Source organism: Mobula birostris, chromosome 30 (genome assembly GCF_030028105.1).
Source record: "Mobula birostris isolate sMobBir1 chromosome 30, sMobBir1.hap1, whole genome shotgun sequence".
NCBI lineage: Eukaryota > Metazoa > Chordata > Chondrichthyes > Myliobatiformes > Myliobatidae > Mobula > Mobula birostris.
The window spans coordinates 7,200,099-7,219,977 of NC_092399.1; the positions used below are offsets into that span (position 1 = coordinate 7,200,099).

Consider the following 19,879-nt stretch of genomic DNA (forward strand, 5'->3'; position numbering starts at 1 on the left):
ACAAACTTCTATAGATGTGTGTTGGGGAGTGTATTGACCGGCTGCATCACAGCCTGGTATGGAAACACTAACGCCCTTGAATGGGAAACCCTACAAAAAGTAGTTGTTACGGCCCATCATGGGCAATGCCCTCCCCACCATTGAGAATGTCTGCATGAAACGCTGCTGTAGGAGACGAGCATCCATCATCAGGGACCCCCACCACCCAGGACATGGTCTCTTCTTGCTTTTGCCAAAAGGAAGGTGGTACAGGGGCCTCAGGATCCAAACCACCAGGTTCCAGAACAGTTATTACCCCCAACTATCAGGCTCTTGAACCAAAGGGGATAACTTCACTTGTTCCACCATTGAAATGATTCCACAACCAATGGACTCACTTTCAAGGACTCTTCACCTCACGTTCTTACTATTTATTGCTCATTTATTTATTATTATTATTTCTTTCTTTTTGTACTTGCAGTTTTTTGTCTTTTGTACACTGGCTGAGTGCTCAAGTTGGTGCTGTCTTCCATAGATTCTATTATAGTTATTATTCTATTATAGATTTATTGAGTATGCCTGCAAGAAAATGAATCGCGGGGTTGTATATGGTGACATGTGTATCTTGACAATGAGTTTACCTTGAACTTTGATATGCCCTCAAATTACAATTGTTAGGACACACAGGCCAGAAGAGCCTTGATACAACTGATGCTAAGCTCTCCTTGAGTATGTACCTTGCTGTTAATACAACAACTTTAAATTATTTAATTGCAGTTGCATTTTATCAGTTATCACCTGAAAGTCCACATAAAAGATTCTCATTCCGGAAGGGTTTGGATCAGCCACTCCAACGTCAGTCATTTTCTCAGCTAGTCCCCTTTTAGGTTCTTCCAGTTTGAATGGAATGCCACGAGGGGGCCATGTTACATCGATTCCTGTCCAGTTTGTGGCTGCTTGTCCTCTGATATCCCTGCCTTTTAGCTGGCTGGCCCTGGTTTCAGCTGCTTGACGGAGACCCCCGTTTCTCAGTCATCCTCCTGACGCTATAGGAGGACACTCCAGTGCCCAGTACAGCAAGCAGCAGTGCCGAAAGGTTGATGAGTCCATCGGTACTGTGAATCACAGCTTCATCCGCAAGCTGCCTCTGTGCAAATCGAAAAAAACACCAGTGAGTTCAATTGTAATTCCTTATTGACCACTTACCTCCATCCTGACCTGAAGGAGGAACATTTCTCACCAACTCCCAAAGATTTTTAGATAATCAAGGTTAGAACCCTTCCAACTTTCCTCTGCCCCAAACTTCTGTCTTTCAATCTGCTAAACTTTTCACCTTCAAGCACATTAGTTTCTTTTTTATAAAATTGCTTCCCATGAAATTCGTCTCTCTGTTGTGGCCTTCTCGTACCCACTTCTGGCTCTCCAGTCACAGAATCATAGAAACTTAAATTACAGGAGCAATCTGTAGTGGTTGTTGCATTAGAGTAAAGTTCAGTTTAATATCCTGCATGCTGGCTTCCTGGTGTGCTCTGCACCATCCCTCAATATTGAACACAACACAATCCACTTGGCCAGCTTTGTTCTCATCGGACAAAGCAGGTCTAACTGGGCTAATTTCGCTTTTCAACCCTCGATTCATATACAGTACTTCTAAGTAATGTCTCTACAAATCAGGGGTTCCCCAACTTTTTTTTAATGCTAAAGTCCCTACCATAAACCCAGGTTCAAATGTTCATCAGTCATCAGATTACCCTTTGAATATGATGAAGAATTTTGCATCACTCCAGACTCTTTCCACTGTGGCTGGAAGTCACCTTCCTCACACTCTGGTCTTCCTCTCAATCATCTTCAATCTCTGTCACTTAGTTTGTTGAATTACTCTATGAGTGAAGTAGGTCTTATTTTTTCCACCCTATCTGGGTCACTCATAATCTTATAAATTTATTAAATCTCACCAAAGCCCCTTTTGTCCCAAAGTCAAATCTTAACTAAATTGCGTCACCCTAGTAATATTGTTGTATCATCCATATTCCCTAGTGCTATCAGCTTCTTCCTGTAGTATTGTGGCCAGACACAGTGGTCGAGCTGCAGCCTGATTAGTGTTACCTTGATTTCTCTCCTTCCACATTCCATGTCCCAGCCAATAAATGCAAATGTCTTACGTGCCATCTTAATGTCCTCCTTGTAATACTGAGGAAAGATCCCAAAGGAAAGCATCCTTTACTCAAAAATATCAGCCTTGTTTCACTCCCCATTGATGCTGCCCAAGTCTGTCATTACTGTCTCTTCAAGCACAAAAATAATTCCTTTATCCTTTTTGACTTCCCAGTTAATTTTCCTTTTCACTGACTACCAATGGTCTCAGCCCGAAACGTCGACTGGACCTCTTCCAATAGATGCTGCCTGGCCTGCTGCGTTCACCAGCATTTTTTGTGTGTGTTGCTTTCCATTCTTGTTTCTTTTTTCCCCTTTGCTTCTATTATTTTATCTGTTTTATTTCTTGTTTTTGACTATTTGCCTTTTATTTGAAGTCTGTTCCTACTTCTGTACTTAGCCTGCATTTTAAATAATTACATTCTGTACTTTCCCCATGTTTAACCTGCACCCTTTCCCGGGCACACATGCCTCCATCATGCCGATCGAACTCTCTCAGTAATGGGATTGGTTCTAACACCCATCACCGCATTACTAATGATTCTGAGGCATCTGTGAGGGTACTGGTTAGATAACATACACAAAATGCTGGAGGAACTCAGCAGGTCAGGCAGCATCTATGGAGGGGAATAACCGGTCAACGTTTCAGGCCGAGAACCTTCACCTGCAGTGCGTTACTCTGAATTTCCGTCATCTGTAGAAACTCAAACAAGAGAAAATCTGCGGATGCTGGAAACCAAAGTAACACACACAAAATGCTGGAGGAACTCAGCAGGTCAGGCAGCATCTATGGAGGGGAATAACCGGTCAACGTTTCAGGCCGAGAACCTTCACCTGCAGTGCGTTACTCTGAATTTCCGTCATCTGTAGAAACTCAAACAAGAGAAAATCTGCGGATGCTGGAAACCAAAGTAACACACACAAAATGCTGGAGGAGCTCAGCAGGCCAGGCAGCATCTATGGAAAAGAGTAAACAGTTGACGTTTTGAGCCGAAAAATAAGAGAGATGAGAAGTCGGAGCAAGGTGGGGGGGGGGGGTGGAGGAAAAGGTACGAGGTTGTAGGTGATGGGTGAAATCAGGAGGGGGAGGTGTGCTGGGAAGTCGATTGGTGAAAGAGATAATGTGCTGGAGAAGATAGGAGAGGGCAGGAGACCATGGAACAACGAAAAGGGGGAGGAGCACCCGAGGAAAGTAATAGCAGGTAAGGAGATAAGGTGAGTGCCGGAACAGGAATGGGGAATGGTGAAGAGGGGGGCAATTACTGGAAGAGATCTGGAAGAATCTCTTTTGTTTATACTAATTAGTTGAGTTGATTTTTGTAACTAGGGCACTGGATCCGCTTGGTTGATAGAGTAATTAGCTCACGTACTTTTGCAAGCTGTGAATTGGCTGAACACAGATTCCTAGAATAATGGGAACATTGGGAAGAGGCCAAGTGGAAACACATACACACCCTTGTCTCTTGGACTCCTGCATTGGGAACCAGTGTTGTTACTGATTTAATTGTTTAGTTATTGACCAACAACCTTCCAAGAGGTCCACAACCTTGCCGACGCTTGGTGGCTTGCGTGCCTCAATGACCTAGAGAGCCATGTTGGCTGGAGTCAGGGGTTTATGGCTTGGTTCCTGGCGGGGTCACCGATGCCACAAAGGTCAAAGGGTAGAGGCCAGACTAAGAGTGATCCACCAATCCTCCAGTTTTGGGGGTTCAGCTCAGGGCTAACAACCCTGACTGATCAAAAATAAAAATTGTTACGGAAACAGCAATGAAGAAGCCTTTCTATGCTTGACAGAGAGAGAGGGCCTTCACTGCTGCCCTAAACACCAGTGGTGTAACGGGTAGTAAGTTCCATTGTTCCACTTAATATCAGAGAATGTAGACAGTATACAACCTGAAATTCTTACTCTTCACAGACATCCACGAATATCAGAGAATGTAGACAGTATACAACCTTAAAATTTTATCTGTGCAGGCATCCTCGAAAGAGAAGAAACCCCCAAGAATGATTGACAGGGGGAAAAAACGTTAGAACCTGTTAGAGTGAGTTTTTTGGGTAGATGATTTGTTTACACTTAAATGACTTTGGCCACCAGACTTCTATCTGACAAAGTACTGTGGATTGAATCCACAACAATGCGCTTCCTAAAAAGGTGTGAATACCAGAAGCTTCTGGCACCGTAGTTTGACCAGATGCTGTAGTTTCGAAGACAGTATTATCTATACTTTATAAATATTAATTGTCTTCTATGTTAGCACATAAAATGCCAAATAAATGTATTGTGAATTTAACTGGCATTCCTAAAGGCCGTGGATACCAACCCAGACATGTTGGCGTCGGAAGGAAAGGATGAAATCTGAAGGTGTGATGTTTGTATGTAGCTTCAAAAGGAAGCATCGTCTATAACTTTTTTAAGTAGCGATTGCCTTTGTGTTTAGCATATAAATATCGAGCCCACATTGGGCTAGCAGACCTTTCTACCAAGAGTGTCTCCGTCCGTATGATGCCTGCTGTACCTTGTGGTGTTGAATAAAGAAGCTGCTTTGTATCTACCAGTGACTCTGTCTCTCCAGTGATTTCATCCACATGACAAGAGAACCCAAAGCCCCCCTCATGCATAATCAGCAGCAAAGCAACCCCACTCCCCCACCCCCTTCTTCCAGCAGGCATCCACTTACTTAGTAAGAATTGAGCAACAATCATAACTGATGTGATGACAGAAATCTGCCTGGAGCCAGTTATCTCTGTACGTAGTGTACCCAGCTACAGGAAGATAAATACACCTTGTTCTGCTCCTGACAGAGCCCGCACCTCATATCACCAGCTTTCCCTTCCACCACACCAGTGCCATCACTCCAGTCATTTTCCATGTTGTTAGGTGTCTTGGGGCATCTGACCCCCATGAAGGGGTTTCTCATGGGCTGGTAATGAAGGGGGATTGTGGCAAAGGCCAGCTCACTGCCTCATGGAGAGATTAGACTGTACTTAGCGATACATGTAGTAACAGGCCCTTCCTGTCGATGAGCTTGCACGCCCAAGTACACCCATGTGACCAATTTATTTATTAACCCTTTCGTCTTTGGACTGTGGGAGGAAACCAGAGCACCTGGAGGAAACCCATGCGGTCACGGGGAGAACGTACAAACTCCTGACAGGCAGGATCAGCAGAATTGTCGCCGATGTTGTAACAGTAAAACGCTGCCCGCTGCCTCACCGAAACAATTAGATTCTGGACTCGAGGGTTTTCAGAATCAGGTTTAATATCACTGGCATATGACGTGACATTTTGTTAACTTTGCGGCAGCAGTTCAATGCAATGCAGGATAATAGAGAAGAAGAACTGAATTATAGAAAATGTAGATATATTTATTAGTTAAATTAAGATAAGTAGTGCAAAAACTTATCAGAAATATCAAAAACTGAGCATAGCATCAAAAGTATTAAAAAAGGCACGTGAACCAAAAGCACTGATGCAGACTTTGCCTTCGGGATGTTGCTTTTAATATTTAATTCTGTCGCTTACATAACAGCTGCTGATTCTAATTCATTCGGAGTAGGGATCAGTGAAATGAGTATACAAAAATAACCAGCTGTCATTCCAGCCTGGGTCAAAGAATCTCAAAAATGAAATTCTCTTCACTCCTGCCGTCAGGGATCCCGACACATTAATGCCTTTCCTCTCCCCCACACCCTACAAAATGGTGCTGCTCCTCCGTCTGATAGTGCTGCGCCATGTCTGATTTACTAACAAACTGTTTTCATTTCCTCTCCCTCCCCCCCCCCAACCCCTCTACTGGGACCAGCGCTGGGGGGTGGGGGGGGGGAAGAAAGGGGGTCCATACCATAGAGACAGACACCCAATAGGGTGTCATTTAAGAACTTATTCTTTGTCTGGGAACTGTGAGTGCTGGTCGCTGTGAATTATATTGTAAACTGGAAAGGAAATGTGTCGAAACGCTCCAGTTCCTTAAAAAAAACAAGGAAAGATTATTATCTGGGAAAATGGGGAGCACTTTTTCGGTAAACTTGTTGAGAGCAAAGTGGACTCCATTCCTGGTCTGGGGGTGAATCGACAGATTGGGACAAGGAATCACAATACAGATGCCAAGGTTGGTCCCAATTTCCCCAAAAGGAGGGAATGCACGTAAACAGAGAAAGACAGAAAATCTACAGCACAATACAGGCCCTTCGGCGCACAAAGTTGTGCCGACCATGTAACCTACTCTAGAAACTGCCTAGAATTACCCTACCGCACAGCCTTCCATTTGACTAAGCACCGTGTCTAAGAGTCTCCTAAAAGACCCTATTGTGTCCGCCTCTACCACCTTCGCCGGCAGTGCATTCCACGCACCCACCAACCTCTGTGTGAAAAACTTACCCCTGACATCCCCTCTGTACCTACTTCCAAGCACCTTAAAACTGTGCCCCCTCGTGTTAGCCATTTCAGCCCCGGGAAAAGCCTCTGACTATCCACACCATCAATGCCTCTCATCAACCTATACACCTCTACCAGGTCATCTCTCATCCTCCGTTGTTCCAAGGAGAAAAGGCCAAGTTCACTCAACCTATTCTCATAAGGCACACTCTCCAATTCAGGAAACATCCTTGCAAATCTCCCCTGCGCTCTCTCTATAGTATCCACGGTAGGCTGTGCTTTCCTACCAGATGAGATCAAGACTGAGATGTGCACCACTTCAAGCTGTGGATAGCTGGCCCACTCTAGATGTTCCTGTGTGAAGGTTGAGGTATGGTTCTGTCCTAAAATTACAACACAGCTTCATCAGGAGTGCACCTTAGTCTCAGGAACTTCCACCCAATCATAATCTCAAAGACGGAAAGGAAAAGAAAATTAAATGTTTATCCCCAAGAGATGTCATCTGTTAGAGAATCTGTGAATAATGATCATTAGATCACTGTGTGTCTCCAACTGCTTATCAATCAGTGACAGATCATTTAATCTTACTGGTCTAAATGGTTTTCAGGTCCATAAAGACCTCCCCCTCTTCCTACTTTTACTATCAGTTTACTCTGCTATTCTTTTCTCCTTCAAGCATTTGTCTCAAAATAGTTTTATGCCTATCTCCTCAACATCTCCCGTGGTGGCAACTTCTACGTTCTGACCATATTGACTAAAGAAAGCTCCTCTGGGTTCCTATTGGGCTCTTTAGTGACTGCCATAAATTCAATGTCCTTCAGTTTGTTTGTTCCAATGAATGGAAACGTCTTTTCTATATTGCATCCTCCACAAAAAATCCTCAAATTTTAGCTTTTCCTTCTCCATAGGCAGCCCCAGACACTTGAACGTTACAGTTATTATAATCTCTCAATTCTAGTACATCTTTTTTGCAGTTTTTCTCAGTTTCTCTAAACACACAGACACCAGATCAATGCACCGTAAGATTTAACCAACATTCTGCATGTCTTTAACATAAATTTGCTGCTTATTTCAACCTGTTTAGAAGTGTTCCCTGTGCTGCAAGTGATTCATTATTTAGTAACGTGAATTTCATAGTTCAGTGAGTTGCATATTCCTTCATTCTTTTACTCTATTTACTTATTTTCCATGAAATATATGCTGCCTTTGTTCTTAAAACTAAATGCACCTCAAACTCTTTAAAACTTCACACCAAAGGTACAAATTTATTAATTCCAAACTTAAACATGCTGTCTTCTTCAGCATTAACTATACCCCAATTTGGTAACATCTGCAAGTTCTGAAATTATATTTCAACCTCCAGAAACTAAAATAATTTATGTGATTTAGTAATATCAATGATTCCACCACCAATCCTAGTGAAGATGTAGTAGAATAGATATCAGGCTGGACATGAAACTGTTCACAGAGTGAGATGCTAAATCAGTTGCCCAGACCGGTAAAACATTTACTCTGCTATTCGTCCAACTTTATATGTTCTACGCTTGTAAATTTAATCACTAATCTACAGGATGGTAGCGTCTTCAATGACTTTTGAAACGCATATACGTATGTTATATCTGCCACATTATCCTTATAGACCCCTTCTGCAACTGACAGCATAAATAACACTGGAGTTTTCTCCATTAATGTCTTTGTAGCTGCTCTAGTTTTACTGAACGCTGCCTTGTTTCCTCCACTGCACATTCCCAAATGCACTTAATGTCTACTTACCTGTAATAGTCGGAAGTAACTAGGAGTTAATCTGCTCAGCCGAATGATCATGTCCAGCATGGAGAAAGAATAGCATTTGACTCAGATGAGGGCAGCATGCAATTCCAAATATCCCCCCTGAGAAGAAAACTTCACATTATTGACCGAACAATCTTGGTTAAATCACCACAGCCCCATCTCGTTGAAGGGAATTTAACCCAACCTCTCGTCTGCCGGATGTCTGGTTCCACACAGCCTTTTATACTGAGCTTTTTGCATTTGGTGATGTCACTGGACTATTGAACCATCTGTCAAAAAACATCAGTGCTGTGCATTCAGGATCGAGGCAGTCGCTTCACTGAAGAGCAGACATAAACACACCAGTTCTCTCCTTGCTCACAGTACTGGCAGGACCCAAGGGTCCTTGGTCAAGTTTAATCACATAACATGACTCCATTATGTCCACCATCTTCCACCGGACACTGCAAACTTTCAGATGGGCTTTTGTTTGGTTTTCTTCTTACTGGATATACCCAAACCCACCTCACCTTCCTCTTTCTGGAGAGTATCTCCTCCTGTTTGACTGCTGGAGGCAACTTGTTTTTTATTCTTTCTTACTTCTCTCCTAATATTTGTATGTGTGTGAACTTGTAATGCAACCGTGACACTGTAATTTACTTTGGGATCAATAAAGTATCTACCTTACATGGTCTTGAGTTGGAAGCATCTCTCAATTATTAAGACTCATCTCTGCAGTCCCATTCCCCTCAATAGCAGGAAAGTACAATTGGAGCAATGAGCAGCCGTAAAGAAGATTAAAATAATCCCTTGATGGCTGTGTGTATTGAGAGCCATGGAAGTCACCACTCAGTGGGCAATAAATTCTTCCTCACATCTGAACTAACTGCAAGACGGGGGCAGAAAACAACGTCTCAGAAGCTCTGACAAAGTGACCCTGATCCACTTTCTGCTCCCACTGAGTTATCGACTTCTTTGGTAACCTTCCTTCTTCCCACACACTGGCACCAACAAATGGATTCAGGTCTATTATCACTGACTGTCATGAAATCAGTTGCTTTGCAGCAATGACCATAAATTACAAAAGTTGACTAACTGTAGTGTTCATAGACTGTTCAGACATCTGATGACAGAGGAGAGGAAGTTGTTCCTAAAAAGCTGAGTGGGAGTCATTGGGCTCCTATACCTCCTCCCCGATGGATACAAAACAAAGAGGGCATATCCTAGATGGTGAGGGGTTTTAATGATGGATGTCACCTTCTTGAAGCGCCTCAATGGTGGGAAGGTTGTGCCTGTGATGGAAGTGGTTGAACCCGAGTTGTTTCCATTGGTAGGTGAGACTAGAACTAGGAAACATTGCCTCAGGATTCAGGGGAGAAGATTTAGGATGGAGATGAGGAGAAACTGTTTTTCCCAGAGAGTGGTGAATCTGTGGAATTCTCTGCCCAGGGAAGCAGTTGAGGCTACCTCGCTAAATATAATTAAGATACAGTTAGATAGATTTTTACATAGTAGGGGAATTAAGGGTTATGGGGAAAAGGCAGGTAGATGGAGCTGAGATAACCATGATCAGCCATGATCTTATTGCATGGTGGGGCAAGCTCGATGGGTCAGATGGCCTACTCCTGATCCTATTTCTTATGTTCTTATGTAATTTGTAGCCTGTGGTTTGCTCCCACACAGGTCTCCTCTCCAAAAGGGCCTGCTTTTCCTGAGGGTCACACACTTTGGATGCACATGCCTGAATTCGGAGTGTGGTGAGAGTCAGTGAATGATGCTGGACATTCGTCAATTGAGATGAGTTTAATGCTGCTTGGAACTTTTTAAACTCATCCTGAGCTGCTGAGGACCAATTAACATTGGGCATTCACTCAACACAAACCGGATGGCATTTTCATTTACCAACTCTGTGTGATATAATGTGCTGTCATTAATTGACTCACTCCCTGTCCGCTCATTGGATCCCTTCCTAACTGCAAACAGAGCACTTGGGAAGCCGTGTGAAGCAACTCCATAGTCATGAGAACAGCAAGAGGCAACATAGTCAAAGGATCTTTTCCACTTACATACTAGAGAATTCAGGAAATAATGAGAACCATTCTGGGCTGCCGGTTCTGTGATTTAACACTGCAAGATTCCAGCATCAGGTGCAAATTGCAAATCAGGCAGAAAGCAAGTCTTTAGTCCCATCACATCACCCAGGGGAAGGTGGTGGAAGCTATAATCAGAACTCCACAGAACCCGAGATTATTTGGCTAATCAATTGTGATGGTTGCTTCCACCTAAACAAGATAGACCACTGCAAACAAATCATTATGTGAAGTACAACCAGCTGTCTTATCGTGGAAGAAATAAAGAGAGAGATCTCAAATAGTTTTTATATTATCCAATTGAGGAAACTGTCACAGGCAGACTGTTAGAATTTAAACTTCTTCTGTAACTACCTTCATGGCAATGCACACAAAATGCTGGAGGTTAGAGAGTATCTATCAGTCGACGTTTCCAGCCGAGACCCTTGGGTTTATTCATTTCCATAGATGCTGCCTGGCCTGCAGAGTTCCTCCAGTATTTTGTGTGTGTTGTTCCGGATTTCCAGCATCTGCAGAATCTTCCGTGTTACTATTTTATTTTCGCTTGACATGTCCAGTTTCCAGTTTAACATTGAGGCCTTTGTGTCACAAATTCCTGTTGCTCTGCTTTAATAGTAGGACTAGACTAGGTGAAGTTACCGTAAACTTTGTTGAACCAGAGTTGTGAGATGTGCAAGGGTGCACAAATCAGTTAAGTAGAAAGAACCATTCCCAAAATTCAAAGTTGCAGTAACATAATTGACAAGAAAAATACAGAAGGTAAATGAAAAATATATTTACAGATTATTAGTGGCTATATTCTGGTATTTATTGATTGCAAGGGATGTGAAAACCGGCAGCCAGAGCTTTGAGAAATTAGCTGGGCAAGCACTTGTTTTTTGATCATTTGAAGAAAGAGTAAAGAACAGGAATGCCCTCATGGATTGGATGGCTCGAATGGGTCCTCCTACCAGACAGTATACTTTTTATAACGTGGGTCAGGGTAGAAATCATTGAGGGCATACTACATTACGCAAGGCAGATGCGTGTTCGCTTCAGGCTGAATGTCCGTTTTGAGTTTTAGTTTAAAGCGCCGTTCAGAAATGTTCTTCATCCCTGTTAAACTTCTTCATTCTGCCTGGGTTTTTTTCTATTGTCCTAGTCCTCTGTATTTGCATGGATTTTTAAAAATTGCAGCTCAACCTAAGATAGCTTGCTTAGTGCCGCTCGTACTTATACAGTTTAGGCGAGTAAATCTATACAAAACACGGCAAAAAGAGAGAACTTACCGTGTGGGGTGGTAAACGACCACTTGACCAACCGGGGCTCGAACCGAACTACATTGCTGCGGACACAAGAGGCAATTTAAAACTGTTTCCGCCCTGCTCCCAAACTACAACCACGGGAAACGCCTTCAAATCCAGCCTACTGGGAGCGGCTCCAAATCTTATTTGAACCGGTCCAACCTAATACCTGGGGAGGTTGCTGTTGGGGGGAACTGTAATCTGACATTGGCTCCCCATTCCCGTCCTGAGACAACTCGTGGTTCAGTATGGGAATTGATCCTGGGGGTTGGTGTTCATAGCTATTCGTCGTGAGTCAAGCGTCAAATCCAGGCATAATCTTCAATTCTACCTTCTTTGGTCATTTCGACGGCACAGGAATGCGGCTCATAACGCCACCGTCTCACAGCACGGAGTCGATTCTCACCTCGGTTGCCACCTCTAAGTTTTCCATCGCCACGTGGGTTTCCTCCCACATTGCATAAACGTACGAGATGGCAACTGTAAATTGCCCCGAATGTGTGTGTTGGAACGTGGGGAAACACAGTAAGATTAGTGTGGATGATCGGGCGATCTCGGTGTGTTTCTGTCGGCTTTGTATAACTTGAAGCATTTTACCCGTCACGGTAACCTAAGCCTGTTGATTCCGAATAGTCGCTGCCTGCCATCTCGTCTGTTTCTCATTTTAGCGTTTAGCTCATGTATAATTAATGCTGCGTTTATTAAAGTAAAAACAAGTGTTCTTTCATATTGGTCACTGCCATGATGCCAACCCCTGGAGCTGTAGATGTGGAAAAATTACCAAAACATTCCCCACCTGATCTGATTCAACACGATTTAGATTCACAAATGACCACCAGGCCTCATACCAATCTTAAAAAGTGATGAATTAATTAAAGTGTCTCCATGAAGGTTGCAGATGTTGTTTTAAATTTAGTGCTTATATTATTTAACTGGTTCCAAAATAATGTGATGACTTCCATACCAAAATGTCTGGCTTTCAACTTGAATGCCAAAATCCTAACACTAACATTAGTAAAGCAGGCTCTAAGGAACAATGTACCAACTATAAACCGATTATAATCAGGTTAAGAGTAGCCACCCAAAACAACAAATATTCAACAAAGAGATTCTGCAGATGCAAATTCCTCAAGCATGTAGTGTATGACACACAAAATGCTGGAGCAACTCAGCAAATCAAGCAACACCAATTGAGGGGAATAGGCAACATTGCAGGCCGAGACCCTTCACCAAGACTCTACTGTAAATATATTCCCATCCCGATTAAGAGTTACAGAAGAGGTAGTAGGCAATATAACTTCTTTGTTATAAATACAGCTCCCTGGTGATAAAAGTTCTGTTCAACTTATCGTTAAGGTTGGCTTGGAGTTGGATAGTGGTAGGGTGGGGTGGTAACTAACTTTATACCATTCTACTATGGGTGCTTTTTCTTTAACTGTTATGAACTGTACATTTGATATGTTTGTTTCCCAGTGTATAAACTTGTTACTTTTTTTTGTTGTTGCATTGTAAAAAGTTACAGAAGAGGCACAACTTCCTTTGCTTCTCACACACTTGACCAATGGCTATTAGTTGGTTTTTGCTGGTTTAAACGATTCAATTGAGAGGGGGAGGAAGCTCTACTGCCCACCGCCATGTTACTCCATGCAGGCCATCTTAGGCTGAGCTGCAATTCTTCAAATCCATGCAAATACAGAAACTAGAATGTATAAATAAAGGTTACAGAAATCTGTAACACACCTATGCCCTGCAAGCAAGTATTGTGGCTCACCTTCAGGCTCTATGGAGCTTTAGGTAATACTTCTACTCAAAAGCTGTGATTTGGTTAACCAAAAAACAACTGGAGCACAAAAAATATGAAAATTCTATGTATTGGAAGCATCATTAAACTAAGGCACACCTGCTCCTTTATAAAGAAGCCAAGGCTTTATTATGAAGAAGAGGAATTGGTCTTCATTTCTTCCTCACTGAAACAAGAACTTCTGGGTACTAGCTTGCCAAAGCATGCTAAAAGTTGTTGCTGTACACCAGGGGCTCCCAACTCTTTTTATGCCATGGACCAACACAATTAAACAAGGGGCCTGTGGACCCCAGGTGGGGAAACCCTACTAAACAGTATTTTTCACAGTTGTTACTACAACCCTCACATGGGATGTGCACAGGATGTCCGGGAAGAGATGTCAGTGTTTGTCAGGTACTTAACAGAAAGAGCTACAATTATAAACACATTTAGCTCTAGCTGAGGAAAAGCAGATACAAATACATCTCTGAATTGTGGATTAGATTACATTGATCATCTGACTGAAATTCTGAATAGACCAAGGAACTAAAAATAGCCACCATTAATGGAAGCCATGCCATTTAGATATAATAGACACATGACAAGCAAAACAATATCCAACTTTATTTAAGTAGCAAATTTAAAACTCCGTGGAATTAAAAATTCCATTTGAGCCAAAAGAGATTCTACTATTTCCATTTTCAAACAGTAATTATAAAAAAAAGTGTTTTTAAATTTTAAATTGCCAAATCTGAAAATAATGATTTCACACAGGGGTCAGGAACTGCCATTAACATGAATAGACATCGCAAACATAACTTCATCTGATGGAAGAGATAGAAAATGGTCAAAATTGGGGAGTTTGAGTGGGAGCAAAAAGGAGTTTAATATCAAGCAATTCAACATGCAATCTGTATACAAAATCTCCAAAATAAAACAATGCAAGCACCCACATTTGCTCACTCAAAAGTAAAAAAAAAAGTTGCCTTTATAAAAACTGATAAAAATATTCCTTTCAACTGCACACGTTGCAGGAAATTGATAAGCCTTCCAGACGCTGTTGATACCATCGCCTATCAGCAACTTTCCTTCTCAAGCCTGCAATAAATAAATAAATCAATTAGATTAGTTCCAATTCCCTTGGGGAAATTTTATTAGAAATCAGTGTTCCTTGATGATCTATGGTGAGAACACAAGGTGAGATCATTGGAGGGCAACTACTGACCACCCAATATAGCCACATCTCCTTCAGAGTTCACTCACTGTCTTACAAGACTGGTTGCACTGGCAAGTCATTCTAATACAGTCAATGACATCATTACAATCTAGCTTAAATCTTCAACTCTAGCATATTCTTGGGGTGTACACCCTACCTAGATTAACAGCTTGAAACTAGGCTGTGGAACTGACTATATCATGCCAGACTTGAGGAAATGAACAATCTCGTCCTGTCCCTAACCTCATTAGGAGTCAATTTCCAATTCCAAATCCAGTTTAGAATTTTCAATCCTTTTAATCTATATATCACAGGAAATTTCACAGAATGTAACAAGATTAAATTACTGGGGTCTGTCACCACTATCACAGGTCATAACTACACGATTCAAGCTTTCCCAAACTCTCAAATCAAAATTAACCTTGATGTACCACTACGCCTATAAGGAAACTGTCTACTGATCAATACAGCTCAAAGTGCATAAGTGGACCAAAGGCAGGAATTCTAACTAATTATAAATGTAGATTCCTGCAAGATCTTGGGTCAACAGTACAAGGATATACCAGAGGCTGTATCATGTTACCTCCTTGTTTTCTCCATTTTGGGCAGGAGCAGTGCTTGGTTCCTGGTTTGAGTCACTTGCTTTGCCTTTGACGACCTTTGGTTTCTTAGCTTTCCCAGCATCTTTCTGTAAAACAGAAGTATTACTGTCAAAAAACATTTAAAAAAACACTTAGATTAACAGCTTGAAATTAAGCTGTGGAACTGACTATATCTAGACAGACTTGAGGAACTGAACAATCCCTTCCTATCCCCAACCTCATTAGGAAATTGTACAAGTGACATTGATAGACTACACACTCCTCAACATAAAGACAAATGAACAACCACCAACTGATGTTCAAGGTGTCAGGAACTATTGTGAGTAAGGGATCTGAGCGGTTAGGTCCCCCCCCCCCCCCCCCCCACCGAGGGGACTGACTATCTGGCATTAGATGCCATAAGAGATGACGGCAGATACAATATTTAAAAGGCATTTGACAGGAACTTGGATAGGAAAGACAGAGAAATATGGCCCCAATGCACTAAGAATTATATTAGTGAGCATTACGATCTGAGTGAATGCAGCATACCGAAAGTTTGTTTGTCCCGTACTGTGAACTTCTAAGATTGTACAATTCTTATAAACATAACTCAACTTCTAGCCCTTAAAGCAGGGGTTCCCAACCTTCTTTATACTGCGAACCCCAGGTTGGAAACCCCTGCCTTAAAGACTTAAAAAAAAAGAGGCCTTGCCAACCCAACACCAAAGATTTGTTCTCATCTCACAGTCTTACGTGGGATTCATTAGATTAGAAATCAGAATCAGGAGCCACGATCAATTGTCTCCTCTCCTGAACTATACCACTTGAATTGGTCAACTAAAGAGGGTAAGATTGATTTAGGAACATTTTCGATCTGAACACACCAGAAATGAGATAGTTGCCTGACTAAATAGAATAGAGCTGGTTGAAAATGAACATTTATTTACAATATCCTATGGTGCACTGAAGAACTTACCTTCGCTGGTGCCTTCTTGGCTGGAGCAGTTGTCATGACAGTTCGCTGTTGTGAATCAGTGGAAAAAAAGAATGAGAAACATCTTCAATCTCTGCGATAGTACAAGAACTAGGAGAACAATCAGTATTTTCATGAGTTAAGCAAAGTAACATGTTAATTATCTATTCTTGTGTTAGGACTCCACATTTTTTTTAAAACGAAAAAAATCTTTATTTCAAATAACCTAGGAGGGTATATTAGCTGCAGTGAACTTGAGACATGTTGAAATGCAGTCAATCCTCCAGTAAAACTTTACTTAAATTTACAAGAAAGTGTCATGCTGGAGATGGAAACTTCAGCAAGCTGATCTGCTACAGGTATCATAAATACCTACCCGTTTTCGCGCTGATCTCCTCAGTTCCTGCAAAACAAGTTTAAAGGAGGGAAATCAGTATTCGAACATAGATAACATAGATATGTGAAATCTATAACAAAAATAATACTTACTTCAGGCTTTGGAGCGTCAGGCTAGAACAGGAAAGAGAATTGTTAGTATTTTATTACAAAATGATGCGCACATATTACTACAGCAATAAATAGAAAAAACTACTTTATTGAGGAAATGGAAAAGCAGGCAAACACCACTTTGAGATAAGTTAAGCAGTTCATAAAAGATGATGTGAATTATATAGAAGCAGACTGGGATAAACTGCCAGATGTTTTTTTTAAGTACTACTGAAAGAGGCAGTGATTGAATGATACTGTAAACCAAAGTATCATTTAGTAAACATTAATCTACCAGGTGTTCCCAACCTTTTTTATGCCACGGACCAATACCATTATGCAAGTCAAGCGGTCCACGGACCCCAGGTTGTGAACCGTTGAAACACTGAGAAGGAGGGAAAATATAAACAAAAATTGAAAGGAAATGGCTAAGATAAGCTAACAGCACTTCTGGGCTCTATATTTTACACAATTCACAAATGTATTAGAAACCCATCCATCCCACTCTTTTGAATTGCTGACTTCTGATTATGTTAGATTAGCAAATACAAAGGAGTGTGTAGAAAATCATTACGAGTATTGGTTCAAAGGACTGCTACAAAATGGTTACTCACTTCCTGTCATTTCAAAAGTTGCAAATAATGAGCTGAGTTTCACTTTCTGAAAGCGGCAAGTTTATAGAAAGCAGTTTCTATTCTATGCAAATTAAAATTCAAACCACCCCATTTGCACCAATTACAATTGCGCCAAGTTCCAATTTGCATTTCTGTGAAAACAAAATTCAAATTAAGTCCTCAGTAAATTCTAATCAAGCAGAGGACATAACAAAGTTTTGTCCCTTTCACACAAAAGATGACAGGAGAAATTCTCTCAACTGCACAAAATTCCAATTATTGACACTGTTTAAAACAGCTTAATCTGGAATATTAACATATATTATGTTTTAAAAACGTCAATGCTTTTGAAAAATCTTACACCTAAAGGCAGACTTTGTTTGAACTCTTATTATACATCACGTATTAAAAAAGTCTTTCAATAATACAATTGGATGCAGCAGCCCAACAGGTGACATAAGATTCAGGTGTCATGTTAAATTTAAAACGGAACATCACTGTTAGTCCTTTCCATGCTATCAGCTAGGAGTAAAATATCATTACTTTATCTGCATTAATTATACCAACCCAGGAACTTTCAGAATCCCTCAGATCAGTGGTTCCCAACCTTTTTTTTATGCCTCGTGCATTTATGAGCAATCCTTGGAACATAAAGGCTTGAAAAAGTTCCGGAAATGGAATGGAACCAAAAGCCTCATGGTTTTTGGAGATACAGTAACACTGATAACAATACCCTAGCCTTTGGTCACACAGAATGGGGTAAACAAATTAGGCAAATTTGAATCTAGTTTGAAACTAATAAATCAGGAGAGTACAACAAATAAACATCGTCCCATTAAAATTAGACACCTCAGTCAAAATAATAGGGTATCGGTCGAAAAGATAATCAAGAACTGAAAACTATATTTTAAAACTTCCGAATAAATAATTTATTCCCAAAACTGCATAAATTTATTTGTATTTCAGTATAACGTAGGTTAATCAAAATATCGCGGCAGGTTAATTTCTAATAAATTTACTCAACCACTACAGAACTGGGGAAGAGAGCCAGGTTAACGATCAAACACGAACCACTGACAGTTTATGTTTAAGGAACATAGTCATTGACGGCCGAGCGTAAATTTGCAAATTTCGCTAATGCGGCGAAACCTAATAGGTAGGGCTGCTAGGATTTGAACCAAAATCGGGCCGATGGCCCTACCCCGTTACAGGGGGGAAAGGAAATGTGAGGATGAAGACGGAGGCGGGAAGATGCCAGAGGATTGCCACTCCGCCATACTGTGCCACCTAGAAACCTCCAACTTCCTACAGCCCCCTCCAGTCTCCGATCTCCGGCTCCATTTCAAACCGCCGGTACCAAACGTTAGCACTTGTGGCTTGGGGGGGAAATTAAAAAAACTAGATGCCTGGAGGTTTCGCCCGGTGCCTCGGTGGCCACCTTGCCCGCTTCCCGCGCAGCTGGCCTCCGTTAGCCGGGGCCCCGGGGCCGGGCCGGGCCGAGCCGACTCGGGGGGGCGGGGCCCTGCAGCCGTTATGAGGAATTCAGGCCGGGGGACGGAGCGCGCATCTGGGGAATGGGGGGGGGGATTATTAAATAAAACACGCTCCGGCAGGCGCGCTGGCGGCTGTGAAACGCGGGGGCACCGACCCGGGCCCACCTCGCTTGCACCGTGAAGCGAACCTGAGGGGAGGCAGGGCAGAACGGCCGGGCATCCCGCGCAAACCCAACCCCCACATACGCAGAGAGAGAGAGAGAACGGCCTCGCTCAGGAGCCGGAGGACGGGAGACCGAGCGCGCACTCACCGCCTTGCGGGGCATTTCGGCTGCTGGCGGCGGGCGGCGGGCGGGTGGCGGCTGGCGGGCTCGGCGGGACGGAGGATCGATCACCTTCTGCCGAACAGCGCGCTCTCACCGACTGGCCACAAGGCGGGAACCGGTTCCAACCAGATGCTCCAGCTCGAACGCCATTGGCCGGCGCGGTCACGTGGGCGCGACAGGCCCGGGGGTGGGGGGGGTCGGCGGCCAGGCGGGGGTTATGGGGGGGGTTAATGGTGACGGGCTCGGGGGGGGGAGGGGATAAACCGGCGGGAATGAGGACAAAAAGGGTGAATCAGCAGGAGAGAGGAGATAAACCTGGGGGTGAGGCGTAATGATCCAGTGAGGGGAGGTGGTGGGTGGTGGGGGAATTGAACCCGCAGTTGGCCATTGGGGTCTACCGTTGTGTGTGTGGTTTAGTGAATGCAGGGTAGGCATGTGGGGGCTGGGTGCATTGCAGCATGTCAAGGTGGACATGAATGTCAGGGAAGGACTTGTTGCAAGTTGATCTGATCACGCAGCCACTGGTCCGGTTAAACTTGTGGTCGGTCATGGTGGAGGGAAACGTTGACATCGAATACTGTTCACCACAGATGCCTACTTTCCCTCTTGTTGCATCTTAATTGTGCGTAGCTCACTGTCGAATCATAAGCCGGTGTTCAAAGATTATCTCAGTCTTGTTGCATGCAGGACTGGATTACTTCATTTACTGGGGAAGTTTGATTTACGATGAAGTAGCTGCAGAGGGTTGGATATTAC

General features: G+C 42.7%; 2 long non-coding RNA genes across 2 annotated transcripts; both read right to left on the reverse strand.

The window, feature by feature from the left end:
- Nucleotides 1-347: 347 nt before the first annotated feature.
- Nucleotides 348-13,491, reverse strand: LOC140190643 (uncharacterized). Its single transcript, XR_011883659.1, has 3 exons — nucleotides 11,637-13,491; nucleotides 8,282-8,398; nucleotides 348-1,126 (listed from the first exon to the last, which is right to left on the reverse strand). It is a non-coding gene; the product is annotated as an uncharacterized lncRNA (long non-coding RNA).
- A 549-nt stretch (nucleotides 13,492-14,040) lies between these two features.
- LOC140190642 (uncharacterized) lies at nucleotides 14,041-19,247 on the reverse strand. Its single transcript, XR_011883658.1, has 6 exons — nucleotides 19,109-19,247; nucleotides 16,694-16,714; nucleotides 16,581-16,607; nucleotides 16,208-16,252; nucleotides 15,231-15,335; nucleotides 14,041-14,529 (listed from the first exon to the last, which is right to left on the reverse strand). It is a non-coding gene; the product is annotated as an uncharacterized lncRNA (long non-coding RNA).
- Nucleotides 19,248-19,879: the final 632 nt, after the last annotated feature.